Consider the following 13,345-nt stretch of genomic DNA (forward strand, 5'->3'; position numbering starts at 1 on the left):
GTACAAAGGAGTTTCAAGAAGGGACGTTTGGCCTTCCCTGGTGGCGCAGCAGTTGAGGGTCCGCCTGCCGATGCCGGGGACACGGGTTCGTGCCCCAGTCCGGGAAGATCCCACATGCCACGGAGCGGCTGGGCCCGTGAGCCACGGCCGCTGAGCCTGCGCGTCCGGAGCCTGTGCTCCGCAGCGGGAGAGGCCACAACGGCGAGAGGCCCGCGTACCGCAAAAAAAGAAAAAAAAAGGGAAGTTTGTCTGAGATTGAGGAACTTGGATGAGCCAGCACCGTGAGCTTCAAGATATTCTCAGCAGAACAACCTAAATGTCCATCAATAGATGAATGGATAAACAATATGTGGTATATCCATAAAATAGAATATTATTCAGCAATTAAAATGAATGAAATCCTGACGCATGCCACAACCTTGAAAAGATTATGCTAAGTGAAAGAAGCCAGACACAGAAGGATTAACACTGTATAATTCCACTTGTATGAGGTATACTTAGAATAGGCAAATTCATAGAGACAGAAAGTCAAACAGTGGTTACTGGAGGCTGAGTGGAGGGTGGAATGGGGAGTTACTGTTTAACTGGGACAGAGTTTCTGTTTCAGATAATGGAAAATTTCTGGAAATGGATAATGGTGATGGTTGCACCACACTGTGGATGTACTTAGTACCACTGAATTGTACACTTAAAAACAGATTAAATGGTAAATTTTATACTATGTATATTTTACCATAAAAAAAGATGTTCTCAGGGGAAAAGCCAGTGGAAGCCAAGGTGCCTGGCAGTGATAGGCCCAGAGTACACAAGGGAAAGATGAGTGAGTGTAGGTAGAGCAGGCTTGTGGAAAGCTGATTTCCTCCCAGGGAACGACAGGGTGTAGGGATTACTGTGAGAACTTAGAAGTGCCTGACCCACCTAAAGGCAATATTCAATTTAAAAACACAGCAGCCCTTTGCTGCATCTGCTGCAAGAATGAAGACCATTCTCAACAATCAGATTGTCGACATTCAAAAAAAAGTCCACGTTACTCTGAAGGGACACACAGTTATTGTGAAGGGCCCCAGAGGCACCCTGCAATGGGACTTCAATCACATCAGTGTAGAAGTCAGTCCCCTTGGAAAGAAAAAGAAGAGGCTCCGGGTTGACAAATGGTAGGGAAATAGAAAGGAACTGGCAACTGTTTACACTATCTATAGTCATGTATAGAACATGATCAAGGGTGTTACAATGGGCTTCCGTTACAGATGAGGTCTGTGTATGCTCACTTCCTCATCAACGTTGCTATTCAGGAGAATGGTTCTCTTGTTGAAATCTGAAATTTTGGGGGTGAAAAATACATCCGCAGGGTTCAGATGAGGCCAGGCGTTGCTTGTTCAGTATCTCAAGGCCAGAAGGATGAGTCGATTCTTGAAGGAAATGATATTGAACTTGTGTCAAACTCAGCTGCTTGCTGCACTGCACGGGGAGATCAGCTCAGTGTTTTGTGACCACCTAGAGGGGTGGGGTAGGGAGGGTGGGAGGGAGACGCAAGTGGGAGGGGATATGGGGATATATGTATACATATAGCTGATTCACTTTGTTGTATGGCAGAAACTAAAACAACATTGTAAAGCAATTATACTCCAATAAAGATGTTTTAAAAAAATTCAGCTGCTTTGATTTAGCAAGCCACAACAGTTAAAAACAAGGACATCAGAAAATTTTTGGATGGTATCTATGTTTCTGAAAAAGGAACAGTTCAGTAGGCTGATGAACAAGATCCGAGTGGTCTGGCTACAGAAACAGAAAGATACCAGATGATTCTTCAGACTCATTTGTGATATATTAAAGATTCAATAAAAGCTCTTTTGATTTGGGACTTTTTCTTTAAAAAAAAAAGCAAACACTGCACAAAGCATCTTCAGGGCAAGGGTACCAATCTTTCACTCTTATTATCAGCCATCAATGTGATGTTAGAACTAAAACAAACACTTCTTATGGGTCTTCTACTTCTAAGCATATCTTACCAGAAACTGGAGATAGAACTTGGGGAGTGAAGGAGAGAAAAAAAGATGTGTAACAACCAAACAACCACCACCATTTATAGTAAACTTACTGTGTCCTAGGTAGGCAGGAAGTGTTTTACATATATTTTCTTATTTAATCCTCACAACCACCTGTGAAGTAGGAACTACAATTAACCCCATGTTACAGATGCAGAAACAGAGGCATAGAGAAGTTAGGTCTCTGGCAGGTAGACAAGTGGAAGAGCCAGCTGGCCATCTGATTCCAGTTTAGGGTCCCTGCCCTCAAGCCATAAGAAAAAGGGTAGACCAGTAATCCTCAAACTGGAAACCTTTTTCAAACATACAGGGCTAAGAAAGACAAAATATTTAAAGCTGTCAGAGTAAACTAAGTTGATGAAGGTAAGCATATAACGAAAGGAGAGGAAGTCAGAAACTCATCTTATGTGCATATTTGAGTGGAAAAGGAACAGAATACAATGGAGACTGAGGATTTGTTAGAGATGGAGGAAAATACCAAGAGTGTGAGTGGCACCAAGTCAAAGGAAAAGAGGGTTTCAAAAATTTCAGTAATACCAAGGACTACACAGAAAGACACACCAAGAGTAGGCTTGTACCACTAGGTGAGAGTGCAGTAACAAACCACCCCAAACCTTAGGCTTTACAAAACAAAGTCTTGCTCAAGATACATGCCCATCACTGGGTAGCTGGGAATTCCTCTCCACACTGATGTGCTTCCTTCAGGACCTGGGCAGCAACCACCTGCAGCATTGCCCTTTGCACACGAGAGAGAATGGGAGAGTAGCTGACTAAGGCCTAGCTCGTAAAAGATTTTGCATGCAAATGCACGTGTCACTTCCACTCATATCTCATTGGCGGAAGTCAGTCATGTGGCCACATTCCAATGCAAGGGCTGGGGAAGTAAAATTCCACCACAAGCCTAAGAGGATCAGAAATATTTGGTGGATACCACACTATCCCAAGAGCAGTCTCAATAACAATACACCCCCTAATGTTTACAGTGTTCACAGATTAAAAATATTTCTTACCTCTATTGTCTCACGGGAGCCCCAAAAATCAAGGTCTGTTTTTTTATTTCCATTTTAAAGCCTGAGGAAACAGGCTTAAAGAAATTAAGTTACTTGCCCAAGGTCACATACTACAAAGTGGCAGGGCTGGGACTTGAACCCTAGTTTCCTGACACTTAGTCTAGTCTAGGGCTATTTCCTTGATGCCTCCAGGCAGACAGATGGGGGCAGATGCCAGATTGCAGTGGTTGAGAAATTAGCTGGAAGTGAAGAAATGGAAGAGCATACACACTAAGAAGCTTAGATCTGACCTTGCAGCCATGGGAAGTTTCCTAGCTGGAGAGTGACATATTGAAAGGAATGTTTTAAAAGCTTAATTTACAGCCCCTCCAGCGTGCCCCAGACAGGCAGTCACATGCTCCGGGAAGAATTTTTTTTTTTTTTTTTGCGGTACGCGGGCCTCTCACTGTTGTGGCCTTTCCCGTTGTGGAGCACAGGCTCCGGACGCGCAGGCTCAGCGGCCATGGCTCACGGGCCCAGCCGCTCCGTGGCATGTGGGATCTTCCCGGACCGGGGCACGAACCCGTGTCTCCTGCATCGGCAGGCGGACTCTCAACCACTGCGCCACCAGGGAAGCCCAGGAGTCTTTTAAAGAAAAGTTCATTCTCTTCTAAAACTCTTCTACAAGAATATATCAGATAAGGATTAGTAAGGCCATTAATATTACAGGGAAGTATTTTAATCACACACAAAAAAATATTTTGTAAAAAATTTAAATGTCCAAACACAGGCAAACAAGAAAATGTAGTTTACCCACGAGACAGAATATGAGGGAATGTTTGAAAAGATTTTCAGTGGCATGGGGAAAATCCTCACGATGTAAAGTTAAGAAAACAGAACATAAAACTGTACAGTGTTGAGACAGTTATGAAAATATAGACACATATACAATATACTCTGGGTGGCTGGATTATGAATGATTGTATTTCATTTAGAGTTTCCTGGGTTTTCTAATTTTCTACAACATACACGTATTACTTTTATGAGAAAAATAATAAAATATAAAAAGAAATCGATAACTACACAGGGTGAATTAGAAGAGAGTAGAAACAAACAAACAAAAATCTAGCCTTTTATGGGGGCACAGGGCAAGAGGAGAAGTTTGTTACTGTGTTGTTTCCTTTTAACTAAAAGATGTTATACTGCCTGTGAGGTAAAGAGGCACAGCCACCAACGGGAAAGGTTTGGTTATTAACCACAGCAGGAATAGAGCTGCAGAAAAGACTAATCACATACCATCATTTCATTTAGCAGCCCCTCTTTTTTTTTTTTTTTTTGCGGTACGCGGGCCTCTCACTGTTGTGGCTCCGGATGCGCAGGCTCAGCGGCCATGGCTCACGGGCCCAGCCGCTCCGCGGCATGTGGGATCTTCCCAGACCCGGGCACGACCCCGTGTCCCCTGCATCAGCAGGCGGACTCTCAACCACTGCACCACCAGGGAAGCCCCAGCCCCTCTTTTTATAGAGAGGAAAAGAATAGAATTAATCTTGACATTAGTCAGAATGTTACATTTGTGTGGCCAGTTGTCACCGCCTTATGGTTTAGAAAAAGATTGGTCTGAGAGTAAAGAGACCTGGGCTCTGAACTGGGTCATGAACTCCTAATATCTCGGCAAAGTTGGGACCTCAACGGTTTCCTCATCTGCTGAAAAGCACAGGGTTAAAATAGGTCATCTCTAAAACATTTTTCAGCCTTAAGTCTTATGACTATTTTAGTTCATATTGATTTCATGTTAATGAAACCAATCTGTAAGGGTATTTGTGTGAAACATCTTCAGATAGACCACCCACCAAATAAAACTACATTGAAATGCTTTTATGTGTCAGTATGCTAGGTGCCATATTAAATTAAGAGTCCTTTCTCCAGCATTTAACATTTCCAAAAATGGTTCAGACTTAAAGGAAAAGTTGGCTGTGAGATTTTTGAAGAGCTTTACAATGGAATTATCTTTTTTCCCCCCAAAGACTAAAAAGAGCCCAGTTGGAGGTGGAAGGTGGGGAAGACATCTAAACACACAGACACACACTCACCACAAACGACCACCATTACGCACTTAGCTTTGATAGTCAGGATGGTAAGCTTGTCTTTGTTCTTTTGGATACCACTGCCTTTAAGCGAGAAATTTGCGAGAAATTTGCAAATATAAAATGCAGCTCAATTTCACTAAGTAGGGAGACATAAAACAGATCCAACTCACCTGAATTTCCAGATAAAGAACAAAAAGCCTTCATTAATAAATACAGAAAATATTTTAAAGCAGGATTCAGGAAACTTTTTCTTAACAGGCCAGAAAGTAAATATTTTGGGATTTTCAGGCCAGAGGAGGGTCTCATTCATAAGTATTCAACTCTGCCTCTGTTGCACAAAAACAGTCATAGAAAATACATGAATGAGTGGGGCTGGCTATGTTCCAATAAAACTTTATTTGCAAAAACAGATGACCAGCCAATTGGCCTGCCCCTGTTATAAAGCATATCTTCTATTTATGCATCCAGTTAGAAGATGAGGGTGAAAAGGAAGAGGAAGAAAAACATAGTAAGTGGAAAAACTGAGATGAGAGGGGAGAGAGAGAATGCAAGAAGGGTAGTGATTTGAGCCTAAGGAGGAAATTGAAGTAATATCCACACAGAAAAAGAGGCCAGTGCAGGAAATTTATTTTAAAAGAGGAAAATGCAGGACTTCCCTGGTGGTGAAGTGGTTAAGAATCTGCCTGCCAATGCATGGGTCACAGGTTCCATCCCTGGTCTGGGAAGATCCCACATGCCTCGGAGCAACTAAGCCCATGCGCCACAGCTACTGAGCCTGCACTCTAGAGCCTGCAAACCACAACTGCTGAAGCCCACGGGCCTAGAGCCTGTGCTCCGCAACAAGAGAAGCCACCGCAATGAGAAGCCCACGCACTGCAACGAAGAGTAGCCCCCGCTCGCCGCAACTAGAGGAAGCCCATGAGCAGCAACAAAGACCCAATGCAGCCAAAAATAAATTAAAAACAATTTTTTAATAATAAAAAAAATAAAAATAGACAAAACAAAGGTATGGTATTTAGGGAATTCATGCATAGGTGGTAAAACTATTAAGAACAACAAGAGGGACTTCCTCGGTGGCACAGTGGTTAAGAATCCACCTGCCAGGGCTTCCCTGGTGGCACAGTGGTTGAGGGTCCGCCTGCCGATGCAGGGGACACGGGTTCGTGCCCCGGTCCGGGAAGATCCCACATGCCGTGGAGCGGCTGGTCCTGTGAGCCATGGCCACTGAGCATGCGCGTCCGGAGCCTGTGCTCCGCAACGGGAGAGGCCACAACAGTGAGAGGCCCGTGTACCAGAAAAAAAAAAAAAAAAAAGAATCCACCTGCCAATGCAGGGGACACAGGTTCGAGCCCTGGTCCAGGAAGATCCCACATGCCGCGGAGCAACTAAGCCCATGCGCCACAACTACTGAGCCTGAGCTCTAGAGCCCGTGCTCTGCAACTAGAGAAGCCACCGCAGTGAGAAGCCCGTGCACCGCAACGAAGAGTAGCTCCCGCTCACAGCAACTAGAGAAAGCCTGCGTGCAGCAATGAAGACCCAATGCAGCCAAAAATAAATAAATAAAATAAGTAAAAAGTAAAAAAAAACAACAAAAAAAGAGGAAAATGCAGAGGAAGAGAGAAAGACAAACTGATGAGGAAAAACAGCACAGAAGTGGGAAATCTATTTGAGCTATTGTCACTGGACCACAAAGAAAAATGCCAGGGGTCAGTTATAAACAAAAGCACTTACAACTAAACTTGGTGGGATTTTTGTTTTCCCTAAGAAGTAAATAAAGAATGTTTGACTCGCAGCTTTAAGTTTTTATTTAAAAAAATTTTTTTTTCTTTCAGTTATATTCAAGAAAAACAGACTGAAGGAAAGCAAAGAAGAGGGAGGTGCAAAAGAGTACCAAATGGGGACAGGACAGGGTGGTGACAGCCAGGGAAAAAAAAAAAAAAAGGAAAGGGTAAACTTACCCTGTCCTCTCAGTCTCTGCTCTCTGGAATTGAAGTGCCAAGTTTGATCTGCAACCCTCTGGTCCTGCTGGAGTATTCCTGGAAAAAATATTTAGTAGGCACATGCCCAAGCAGCAACGTGGCAGCTGTACCCTTCCCCCAGCCCTCTAACCCATCCCAAGCCTAAGTGGTCACAGCCTACCAACCACTTGCCTTTCCAGAAACTGCTCAATGTCAAATTCCTCTCTGGCACTGTGAGCTCAGTGTGTACACTGGTCTTTAATGACAAGGGTGGAAAATCAACCCTGAGTCAATTTTCTCATCCACTGGTCACAACTTAGCATTTCCTTTCAATTAAGAATTACACCAAAAGAACCTCCAGACCTAGAGGTCCTCTGGCACTTTAGTTCTGATGACTAAAGTATACTCTTCAGGTCTGACCTTTTAAACCTCAAAACCTGAGATGTGAGTGTGAGAAAAGAGAATAAAGGACTCATAACCATTGGGCAGAATTACATTTAAATCATCTCAAGTGGGGGTCTCCCACTCTCCGCTCCCTTCCATTTCTTTCTCTAGCGCTCCCTCTCTTCCAGAGAGACAATTCAACAGCCTCTTCTCAACCCATACCTGGCTTCAAATAACACTCACATTCAGGAAGTTCTTCTTTACATTTAACTCAAATCCCTTCTGCTACAGTTAAAACCCATTTCGTCAGTGGAGATTTGGAACAGCCGATTCCCATTCTCTTTATGGCAACTCTTCTTAAAGATTCACAGGCTTATAAAGGACAACCATACCAATTTCACCCATGGCATACAGCTTCCTTAAGCATTTTCCATGAATATTTTACTATACAGTATCAATAACCCATTGCCTAGTCTGTGGAGAGCTTACCCACTGAGCAAATTTCTACAGCTGGAGAAAGACAATAGCCCCTATCCAATTACTCAAGGGACTGCCTGCATTAGTAAATACTTATGCTTTTGTGAAGACAATATTAGTTTGAAGTTTGGGACAGAACAAAGACTAAACCTAGAGCAGAATGCTTACATCTGAGTAGGAAAGCATGTAGGAATGACCAGTCTTTGGCCAACTGCCTACCACTCTGCTCAGAATATCACCCCTTTGTGTGAGCAAGATGCAGCTTTTTAGAATTTTGAAAAACAGCACCCAATGTGGGTCTCCACTGAAATTTGTAATCCTATCTCCCTGTGCCCCCATCACATATCTCAAACTGTTTCTTCTCTAAAGCATTAAAGAAATAAATAAAAACAAACAAACAAACAAAAAACCTGGAGCAATACAAAAGATCTTCAGTTGACTTTTAGGAGCAAACAACATATGTTCTTGAACATCTGTGATCTTCCAAAGCTATTTTTTTCCCCCATTATTGTCAAGAGAAAAGAAGTTTAGTGGAATGTTTCTCCACAGAGGCACAAGTCTATAATACTCCCCGTTGATTACATATAAAAGACGCAAAATATTAGTTTATTAGAAGCAGCTTGAACCACTGCTGTACAAAGCAGTTCTCTGATGGAACAGATTTATGAAGTAACAGCTGAAAGGTATGTAGATCACAAGATACATGACAAATGTACTTTATTACACGGATCAGAAATACCATATGTACTAGCAGTTACTGTACAGTGATACACAACACCCAACTAAGACTATTTAAAGGCTTTGCTGATATTGAAAACTATAAAGACAATGTGAGAATGAGAAAGTGTTTCGTAAGACAGCATAATGCCAAGACAAGTCATCGCTTTAGGAAATTAAACACACTCTGCATATTATAAACTTAATGTATTATAAAACTATGCCGTTTTTAAATTAAAATGCAAAGGACTTCACCCCATTCATTGTTTAAAGCAGATGTTCATAACGTTTTTCCATACTTTAAAGTGGAACTTAGTGGAATGAATACCAGACTTAACGACATTAACAAATTTAAGATTTCAGATTTTGTTACTTCCACCAAAAAGATACTTAAGTCTGCAATCACGGGGTGCCAAAAAACTATCTAAGGGCAAAATAAGCACAATACATTTCAAAGTGACAACTTCCTGCAAGGCTCTTCTAAGCTGGAAAGTACTTCACCAGCTTTCTACTGAAATTCCAAGTACAATATTTGAGTCCATTCTGCCACATTCCAAACAAGTGGCTGGCCAGTCTTAGCTTGACAGGATAGTCCTCCCAAGCTGCTTGTTCCACCTCCCAACAAACATCTTAGTTAGAAGGTTCTTCCTTAGATTCAATCAAAACCTGTCTCTGAAGCTTCCCATCAGAGACATTCATTCTACACTCTGGGACAGCCTTGCCCACTACTTAATAATTGCATAGCTTTAGGCAACTTTACTTACCTCTTCAAAGCTGTTTCCTCCTCTGCAAATAGAGATAATAAGAGTACTGACCCCACAGTATTGTTTTAGGGATTAAATGAAATAATACAGGTAAAGCATTTAACACAGTATGCATTCTCTAAATGTTGGCTGTTATTACTAGTATTCTAGCAAATGAGTCCTATTTGACATTGCATCCTATTCTTCTCCTATTCTAAAATAGGTGCGAAAGACTCTTGGCATTCAACTGTGTAAAGTTTAAGGGCTTGTGTAAGCAGGGACAAACCTTGCCCTGGCCCTCCTGCTGCCTGATGGGGCCCTGGGAACAACAGAGTGGCCTTAACCTGGCATGAGTATTTAACAGTTCCCTATTCCCCCTCAACATTTCCTTGTTAAACTGGCATGTGCCTGCTGCAATGGTGTTTTTACATTCTGGCAAATACAGGGGAAAAGCTTTGTATTTTTTGACTATAGCATAAATGTGAATCACTCTGCCAGGTGGCGTCAGAAGTTAGTTGCTTAGCTAGTAAGCTTAGTCAACAGCCCACCATCTGCATCTCAATTGCAGTATTTATAAATTTGGGAATTCCCTGAGGTCTCTTTAGATTTTTCCTATTTATTCTATTTTGTGGCTAGCACTTCACTACTCCTACACACCACTACCCTCACCATCAACACCAGTCCATTTCAGATATTTAAATCAAGTCATTTATAGCCAGTTACTTTTTTTCTCCAACTCCTAAAAATCATATCCCAGATATATTGATCCAAATTTTGAAAATATTCAGATTTCCTTATAAGCAAATATATTCTGCTGCATATTTACTCTACGCAGCATGTGAACTAGTAGGGGGAAAATGTATCTAAAATGTGACATTAGAAAAAAACATGTAGTCAAAACCACTAGATTCTACTTTAGAGTGTCAATGGCAGTTCACATTCCTTCTCTGATTAGTAGCCTGGGTACCACTGAATGTGGGCTATACCTTTAGGATGGGATCAGCTCATTCTAAGGGCATGCTACCAAAGGAACTCCAGTCTGGTTTAGGCTTAGAGATTTGAGAAGGGGTCAATAAATCACTTCTCTACTGAAACCAGCTCTTCATCTGATCCTGAGCCCCCCAAACAGATTGAACCAAAAATAAGTATTCTACCCTAAAACTACCTTTTGTACTTAGCAAGAGTTTGCACACCCTTGAGAGGCAGAATGGCACTGCAAGAGCATAGCCTCTGGAGCTTGACTGTCTGACTTTGAATCCCAGCTATATGGCCTGTGAGCCTCAGTTTCCCCTGGTGTATAGAGAGATAATATCAATACCAAACTCAAAGGATTGCTGGGAGGATTAAATGAGTTAATACTTCGATTGAAGAGTTTAGGATTAAATAATTTAGAACAAAGCCTGATATGCAAAGCAACCAATAAATGAAAGCAGTTTTGATTATCCTTAGATATTTTAATTTTAAATTTAATTTCTTAAAAAACAAAAATAAAATGTCACATTCAATCCCTAATGTGATTCAGCTCACTCAACATAATTCCAAAAAATGATTTGGTGCTTAGCTTGAGCTCCATCTGGTGGTTTTACAGAATTCTCTGGAAAACATCAGTCAAATAAAGAGATGACAAATTTTATGAAGCTAATCATTTAAGAGATTAAAGGACTATGCTATACTTCTCAATGTATAACCTCCAGGAAAAAAGCAACAAAGAAGTGATCGTACGTTGCACTCATTCTGGAATGCTAGTCTAAATTTCCCGCTAAAATTTGGAGGTAGGAAGAATCCTGCTGGCCACACAGTTCAGGAACTCAGTGACCGTAGAGGTCCCCATCACAAGCTATGCAAGACAATTTCTCTTTCACAGCCAACTTGCCAGAGGACATTCGACACTTGAGAACATGTTTCTCAAATACGTTGATAGTGATATTTTGATTTTGTTAACTTTTAAGTTAAATCCTGACTATACAAACTTCATGACTAGACAACCGTTAAGTGACCAGCCTAACATCACTGAAAGGCCCTGGATGAAAGCTCAAAGCTACTATCTACCGTTGGAGTCAAATTGGAGGTTATCAGCCTCAGAAAACATGATATCCCTGGTACTGGCTTCTGACCTCAAAAATCCAGAAACAACATACGTAACAATGCTGCCAAATTTTAAATAAGCACTAAGTGTGTAACATCACTGATGTAGACAATTCCTATGATGGGGGAAAAAAAAAGGAAACAGCTGGTATATTTAGGCTGATATTATCATGACTTAATTAGATAATGTTAGCAAATTTTTATTTCATGAATAAACATTTATGTATTTGCCTTTTCCTCACAAACTCTGTTCAAAATTATACCAAAAGGCAAAAAAAGGTTATGAACTTTTTTGAACTTTCCAACTCACATCTTCTGTTAGCTTCCTTAAGTATTTAAAAATAATCCACTGGGGCTTCCCTGGTGGCGCAGTGGTTGAGAATCCGCCTGCCAATGCAGGGGACACAGGTTCGAGCCCTGGTCCGGGAAGATCCCACATGCTGCGGAGCAAATAAGCCCGTGAGCCATGGCCGCTGAGCCTGCGCTCTAGAGTCCTTGAGCCACAACTGCTGAGCCTGCGTGCCTGGAGCCCGTGCTCTGCAGCAGCAGAGGCCGCCGCAATGAGAAGCCCGTGCACCGCAACTAGAGAAAGCCCACGTGCCACAATGAAGACCCAACGCAGCCAAAAATAAATAAACAAAAAATAAATAAATTTAAAAATAATCCACTTTTTGGTGAACTAACCACTGAATAGATTAACAAAAGCCTATTATATAAAATAATCCTAAGATTTTACTAGCATTAAATTTCAGCTTCAAATCTCCTAAAAGATTTGGGTCCTGTCCTATTTATCTCTATACTGTGTCCCAGCGTAGCTGTGTGCACAGTACAAAATTTGTGACCTGATGCCTGTGACCTTATTCCACTAGGTCTCATTTTTAACTTGGTTTTCTCTAACAGCCTCTTCTGAGTACATACCCATGAGGGCAGACACCTCGTCTTGTTCCCTGGGTCCCTAGCACCTGGAAAAGTCTGCTAGATCTCTATATGACTATATAGGCATACTTCATTTTATTGCACTTTGCACATACTGCATTTTTTTTTTTTTTTTACAAATTGAAGGTTTGTGGCAACATTCTGTCAAATAAGTCTATCAGCGCCATTTTTCCAACAGCATTATTTTTTAATTAAGGTATGTATGTCGTTTTTTTACATGTAATGCTATTGTAAAACAGACTACAGTATAGTGTAAACGTAATTTTTATATGCACTAGGAAACCAGAAACTCATGTGGTCCACTTTATTGCAGTGGCCTGGAACTGAATGTGCAGTATCTCTGAGATATGCCTGTATTAAGCTAATATTGTTTTCGAATCTTCAAGTATGTAGCATTTCCCAAACTTAATGACCATGTAATATATTTTTTTCACCACACATCCAGAAAAGCTAATTCTGAGAATCATACTCTGAGAATAATATAAAAATTGAAGTACATTAAACTAGTTCCTAGGATGTTATAATCTCCTAAAAAGATGGAGCATAATAATTTTCACATGTCAATACTCCACCTAAAAATTTTAAATTTTTAAAAAATTTAACTGAAGAATCTGGTCTTCTCTACTACTAGGAAACCTTAAGGATATATGAGAGAACAGATCTTCAAGATCTAGACAGAGTATCTTTTATTCTGAATTATACAAAATCAAAACTCCAAACAAGTACTGCTTATACGATCCACTAACATATTTTCACGATATATAATTTACTTTAAATCTGAGTTAGCTCAAATTTGTCAGTATATTATGTTTCATCTTTCCTAAGACTGAATGATTACAACCACATTAATACTCGAGAGAATTCTGATGTCTGATAATCCCTGCATATTGGATAGCATTCAATTAAAATATCAGTGTAGCTTTC

The 13,345-nt window shown here is 41.0% G+C and overlaps 1 pseudogene across 1 annotated transcript; it reads left to right on the plus strand.

The window, feature by feature from the left end:
* The first annotated feature begins 960 nt into the window (after window positions 1–960).
* On the plus strand, window positions 961–1,748 carry LOC307060198 (large ribosomal subunit protein uL6-like; annotated as a pseudogene). Its single transcript has 2 exons — window positions 961–1,481; window positions 1,668–1,748. The product of its transcript is annotated as a large ribosomal subunit protein uL6-like (transcript).
* Window positions 1,749–13,345: the final 11,597 nt, after the last annotated feature.

This window comes from Hyperoodon ampullatus, assembly GCF_949752795.1.
Source record: "Hyperoodon ampullatus genome assembly, chromosome: 11".
NCBI lineage: Eukaryota > Metazoa > Chordata > Mammalia > Artiodactyla > Ziphiidae > Hyperoodon > Hyperoodon ampullatus.